This window comes from Ostrea edulis, chromosome 8 (assembly GCF_947568905.1).
Source record: "Ostrea edulis chromosome 8, xbOstEdul1.1, whole genome shotgun sequence".
NCBI classification, from domain to species: domain Eukaryota; kingdom Metazoa; phylum Mollusca; class Bivalvia; order Ostreida; family Ostreidae; genus Ostrea; species Ostrea edulis.
In genome coordinates, this window is record NC_079171.1 from 8,155,576 (window position 1) to 8,163,022 (window position 7,447).

Here is a 7,447-nt window from a genome sequence, read left to right on the forward strand (position 1 = left end):
AATAGTGATACAATGAGCAATTTGCCTGATTTATTAGACACAGTGGCAAATATATAGATTAGGGGATACACAACTGCAACGCAGCTCCATTGTTTACCGACGGAAAAAGTTAATCACGAGAAATGATCACGTGATAGGGGACGATTTTTAAGTGTGATAAAGTGTGATAAAACAAATAAACACACCTCTGTTATTATGCATTCAAGGAAACTAACAAAAACCAATGATTTATAAACAAACATCCACACAATTAGGATAACGTAAAACCTTTTGTTCTGAACAGTTAACCATTTCTTGAATAATATAATGAATGAATCGATAACTATACGTACTGTTGTCATCATCATTTGAATTTGAAAAATATAAATTAACTTCGTTCTGGCATTTATAGAAAATACTGTCTGTCTGTCGTTCTTTAGATAATCACACAATTTAACGATTGCAAGGATATCAAAGGTGAAAAAGATTAAGTGAAATATGATTTGTTGGTTTCAGCTAAAATTTGCGACATCAGTAATGTTTGTGACAATGGTGGGACGTACGACTCGGGAACATGCATCTGCGCAGCCGGCTGGACTGGGAAAACTTGTAACGGTATTTTTCTTCTTATATATGTTGATTTTTTGGCATACGAAAGATACAATATGCATTACAAAAGTCATATCGAAAACCTCTGGGAGATAAAGGTTTTTATATTTCGTTTTATATTTGCGAAAATTACAAGTTCTTAAACTTGAATAACATGCTTCTTTTGCAAAGCGTTTGTATGGGTAATGAGGTATGTTTATTTGACAAAAGATTTTGTTTTCTTCAATTTGTTCGTTAATTACAAGTTACTGAACCTAGTCGCATACACTGTTCATGATTTTTCCATGTAACGTATTGAACAACTTCAACTGAAAACCCTTTTTTGATATAAGAGAAACCTAAAGGTGTTGTGGACTTGATAAATCTTAAGGAGATATTTCAAGCGAGTTTATGATCTCTCAATGTATTTCTTATATTTATATATTCCAAACATTTTGAATCACATCCATTTTCTAAACAAACTATGTTTGAAAAAAATAAATGCAATTCAAACTTGTGAAATATTTTGCAGAGTTTAAGCCGATACAGTGTAGGAAGCATTAGTCATACGATAGAAAAGAAAGTATATCACGACCGTATGATTACTGATACTACATTCATAAAGATAAAACAAGCCCTATCGTAACTCGCAAGGTACAATATGCTGGTCTCTGATGCACAGTTTTATCATATACACATCAATGTATCGTTCTTTGATACTGTGGATTTCACAGCGTGTGATCCGGTTTTCAGGATCACCACACTGTGGTTTTTGATTCCGTATTAGTATCCTCTGAAACTGATGCCGTCACAATGACGCCACAGTGTATCATCCTAATGTTAATTGTGGAAAATATTGACCGCGTCCCAAACAAAACTGCATACACAAAATGTAAATTCAACCGTATGTTTGTATTTTTAATAATTTGGATTCATTTAGTATCTTAAAATGTGGATTTAAAATGCACAAGAGGGTATATAATAAATTTATAATCACTACAGTAATTTGATTCGAGGAGTTGGACTACGGTCTCGTTGAGAGACGCGGATCATCAGTCTAAACCAGACGCTTTACATACCTTTTCTCTGTTTTCTGGCTGTTGGTTTCTTTTCTCTCGTGGTGTGAAGTAAGATGCAATGTAATATAAACGAAATTCAAAAATATTATATTTGCCTATTTCCAGAAAAAATTCCCGACAAAGTCTGTGACAATGGCGGAACAAACATCGACAACTCGTGCGTATGTACGGAGGACTGGACTGGAGAAACGTGTAATGGTACTGTCTGGTGTTTTTCACGCGGAGACTCCCCATAATCACATTGCTAATCAAATATTTATAGGGCATTTCATTCTTGCAGTAATTTCATCAATCTCGAGAACTGACCATAAAAAACTATGACCTTTTTAAAACAAGAAAAGGCAATAAAGATCACAAATCCCAAGCCCCCACAATGAATTTGGTTTGATTGATTGTGTCGTGTTTAACGTTGTTATTGATATTTTCCACCCATATACTGACGTCATGGGGACCGGTGAAGGTTCTTTAAATTTAGACCTGTTCTCGGCGATTACAGCCATTGAGTAGTGTGAGGGTTCTCTAGCTTGTCACCTTTACTGCGACATGGGACATCAATTTTTAAGGTCATCTCTGATGATCCTTGGCATTAAAAACAGGAGCTGAGTAGAACTGGCACTACCTCGTTTAACGACTTAAGGCTGTTATAACCGGGATTCGAACCATGGCCTTCCGCATGCTGGGCAAACGCGCTACCTCTAGACCATTCCACACATAATGAATGGCAATGTTCTGCATGGAAGCCTTTTCCTTTGTGTTATACTGCACGATTTTTACGAATATAACATTATGTTATTGCGCAAGTCATATTGTTTAAGAATGTAAATTGTCTACTCATTTAGAAAAGGTGAAGATAATGAACACTGATCAATTTCATTGCTCCTTTTTAGGGATGAAAAGTTAATAATAGACAAAAACGGACTGAACATACCAGAGGTTGGAATATATTTCGTGGAGGAGTAGATATCCACTATCGACCGGTCACACCCACCATGAACCCCATACAATGATCAAGTAAATAAATCCACACTCAAAAGCAGTGTGTCAAGAAACACCTAGAATTTTATGAAAGAAATTGGGCATCATTTGACCCAATGATACGCTGTATTGACAATGGTTTCTCGAGGGGTGAAAATTTCAAAGTTACCCTCAACTACATGCAATATTTGTTTTATTATACTGAATTTTATGTAAACAGGAAAGCAGAAAAACTTACGTGTGTTGATATTTGATCAATCACTGTCATGCGACATTTCGCATATCGATGCGGGTATTCCCGTTTATTACAAACGCTCAAATGACGTCGTCTAGCAATCTACGGCGAACCGTACGCGCATAAATTTGACGCATGTGCTAATTTTTTATAATATCACCCGTTGTTAAGTACTGTCACCCGTTGCTATATATTATCACCCTGGGGCGCGTGCTTTCTGTTCTCAGAGGGTAACAATATGTTTTTTCAAATGCTTCTCGATCAATCAGATTCGAGTATTTTACATGAAAATACAATAATACGTGTTGATCCTGATTGTTAGCTCATTCTTACCTTATCAACACATGGGCTCTCAGTGGGTATGACTGGTCGACAGGGATGCTTACTACACCTAGGCACCTGATCCCACCTCTGGTATGACCAGGGGTTCGTGTTTGCACAACTCTCTATTTTGCATTTCTTGTAGGAATTATAGGATTGTTATTATTGAAGATCGTTATGAAGATATTTTTATATTACCCCAAATCATTTCATTATTCCCCCTTTTTTATTTGTTATCAGCCTCCGTATCTTAGTTTCAGTGTTAGCTCAAATAATTACTTAATTTTCATTTCTATGTGAATGTCCTATCGTCCTGAAGAAGGAAAAGGCTATCCAAAAGATTTGACACATTCTCTCGTTTCATATAATGTATTTCATTTCGTTATCTAACAGATCTGGTTCACAAGTACCCGGTGCGTCTGATACCTACAGGCTGTGAAAACGCAACAATAGCCGCTGGCAGAGTTGAAATTCTCATAAACAACACATGGGGAGGGGTTTGTGACAGCGGTTGGGACGAAAAAGAAGCCCAAGTGGTTTGCAATATGCTTGGATATACAGAGTAAATACTATACATCATTTTGTCAAGATGTACACCATACATTCATTCTTCTGTTTGCGAAGGTACCCTGATCATGTCTGGAACCTGCAAAACATCTAATGCACTCACTCATGGTAAGTGTATTAGATGTTTTCCAATGCATTTTCCAATGCATATTCCCCTCGCCAAAACGAGGCTTTGTATTAAAAATAAATAGAAATGAAATGGGAGTTATCAAGAAATGGTATGTTTATCTGATAACGCATGCCAACAGAAACAAAGTTCAATAGAAGTTGAAGATAACCAACAGTGATCAATCTTAGAATTTCTGTCAATGTGATGATAATGAACAATGTCAATCTCATACCTCTTATAAAGGTGAGGGTAACGAACTGTGACCAATCTCATAACTCATATGAATGTGATGATAACGAACGGTGATTAACGGCATGCCCCCTATAAAGGTGACCACAACGATGAGTGATCAATCTCATAACTCCCATAAAGTGAAGATAATGAACAATGAACAATAATCGATCCCATAACTCCTATAAAGGTGAAGATAATGAACAGGGATTAATCTCATAACTCCCATAAGCAATGCAAAATTGGGATTTGGTCAAACAGGGACCCCTGGATATACCAGAGCCCGGATCAGAAGTGCATTTTACAAAAGAGCTTACGACTTACCACCAACTTTACATTTTGGAATTTTCTTGTTTATTGTCAAATCCTTCACTCCAATGTAAACTAGGGAAAAGATAATGCTGAGAATTAAGTCTTAGAAACATTTTAATTCAATAGTTCAAACTAATAACTGTGTAATATAATTTAAGACTTGTGACTTTGTGGTACGTTGTTTTGAAAAACGGACCACTGGTGATTAGGGGGAGTAAGCATTCCCTGTCGACCAGTAGGGTTCGTGAGTGAATGCAGTGACCTAAAATATACAGAAATTATTGTCATTTTATCAAAGTTGTTCTTACGTTCTTATATTCTAGAACCACAGCTGTTGCTGTCACGGATAGCGTGTTGGGTTTCAGTAGACATCAAGAGACTTTGAATAGCATATCCTGCTTAGGGAATGAGACCGAACTATGGGACTGTAATCATGCACCATTTGGAGAAGAATACTGTCGTGTTTACAAGAGAGCTGGAGTTCTTTGCCTTTCTGATGGTAAATCATTGAAATCTAATTACATCTCACATTGAAAGTTATACATATATGAGAAATTGTGAATTAAAGTAAAACTGCTGTTTAGGTTAGACTGTTAAATCACTGATATTCGAGTCTTACATCGATTCAATATAATCCATAATTTCAAACAATTATACTTTGAATATGGTACTTGATTATTGAACGTAGGTACCAAAATCGGTTTTATATCCAATGCATTTTGTCTCATCTATACAGTGCCACTCATTGTCTTTAAACGAATTTCAGCTAAAACCTGAACCACACTTAAGTTACTGTTTCGGATCGAAATATGTTTGATGTATGCTATTTTGGTGTCGTTCATGTTGTTTAGATCCGTATGACTTATTACAACTCATTCTGACGCGAGGTGACTTTGCAGAAAGAGATTTAATCTCCTTTAAATTCAAGTTCGCTGTCTCGAGATAAAGTTTGAAATTAGGATTCATTTTCTACATAAAATTGTATATAACGATGTTTAGAAATCTTCTCAAGAAGTAAAGTGCCACAATTAGTCACAACCTCCGCTTACCTGATCGTGATATAGGGCTCACAGCGGGTGCGACTGATCGAAAGGGGAGTGTCTACTCCTCCTAGGCACCTACTCCCACCACTGTTGTATCCAGAGGTCCGCCTTTGCCCAACTCCCCATTTTGTAGTCCTTATAGGAACTCACTTTTCAATGTTCTTCACATTTCATTGATACGCAAGTGTATTCCTTCAATGGGTAATTTTAGAGGTGGGATCAACGTTTATCATGCGATTATATGTTAAAAAGCTTAAAACTCACCATGATTAGACTATTCAAACCATGAAAAGGGATCAAAGGGTTACAAAGAAACTAAGAACAGCAGTGTAAAAGGTGGATTTATAAGGAATTAAACAATCTCGTTGAAAGTAAACATTTCGACAATTCTATTGTTGATAAATGATCCAATTTAACACGAAAACCTGTCATTGTGTTAAGTTTTGCACGACCTGTTCTAAACCATATTGGACCGTTCTTTACACACTGATTTTGACTACACATTTATTCCGTTTATTTGATGTAGATGTGGGGGTTGTGGCAGGTAGGTCCCGTCGACAAGGGGTAGTTATTCTTCTTAAGTGCATGGTCCCCTTTCATTGTTTGTTATCTTTATCTTTTATTTTCATCTTAATAATTCAATCAGCATCGGATGCATCGTTGTGTATATTCTCCAAAACCATGGTAGTTTTATAGAAGCATTCCTACATTGTGTAGATTCGATTCGATTAAGCCATGAATTGGTGAGGTAACGTCCAGGATGTGTAATGATATAGAAAGAATTTTCTTGGAAGTAAAGGACTATATATTTCAATAAAAAGCAATCTGAAAATAGTAAGACAATTCAACTGAACACTGTGGTACAGGAACATATTTTGTAGAACCGAAAATAAAAATAAGACTTGCGGGGACATCAGTTGGGTACATGGGACGAGTGGAAGTACAAGCGTTTGGTATCTGGGGTACAGTTTGTAAAAATTCCTTTGGTTTGGAAGAAGTCAATGTGATATGCCGCCTACTTGGGTATCCGGGGTGAGTACATCAGCTAACTCATAACTGCAGTGGTTTATTATTCTATAAATATGCACTGATTATCTACTCAACTTTGTATCTTTGCTTCAAGACGTTATAACTAGATATTCAGAATAACAAATTCATGCCCTTTATTATCTGGTGCCAAGAGCTATTTACCGCTATCATAAATGTGGTAGAAAACCTCGATTGGTTGCGAATATATTGATAGTAAAATTGAAGACATATTTCATGTCTTTTACTGCTGATTCAGACATTAAAATTTTATTTTGCGCATGGCATGGCTTTTTTTAATCAGGTCAGGAAGAGTAGAAATCTTGAATAAAGGTAAATATGGTGTAGGGAGTGGTCCCGTGTGGATGTCGAATTTGGGATGTTTTGGAAATGAAACAGCGATCGAGGACTGTCCAGGGAGACCCTTGGGAGACAACAATTGTACACACGATGATGATGATGTGGGCGTGTACTGTGACATTGTATGAGCTTATGTCTCTCGCCTTTGTAGAATGTCCTGTGACAAATAGAAGAGCTAATGGAATGTAACAATATGAAATAAATTTAGTAACACAACTTTCTGTGATTTTTTCATTACTCAAAATCTTCAAAGGTGTTGGGGTGGGGGTATCAGAAAGAGGCAGTTCTGGTTACAAGTAATGACATCCAGAATAGATGTACTAAGCAAAGGTGCACAATATCTAAATAAGTGACATATCTGTAATGATTTTACTTTCGTATTGTATGAATAAAAAAGATTAATTGAAATAGTTAAGTCATTATCAATATGTCTAAATGTCGAGTTGAGAGCCACAACTAGATATAATTTCTTCTTATATAAGCATACAACAGGCAAACTAAGAAAGGAGCACAATTCGTGCCCATTGGAATTGCAACATACGGTGTGTCCAGGGGTCCGTGTTTGCCAAACTATTTGATTTGTATTGCTTGTAAGAGTTGATATTGATTACCGTTCGCACTG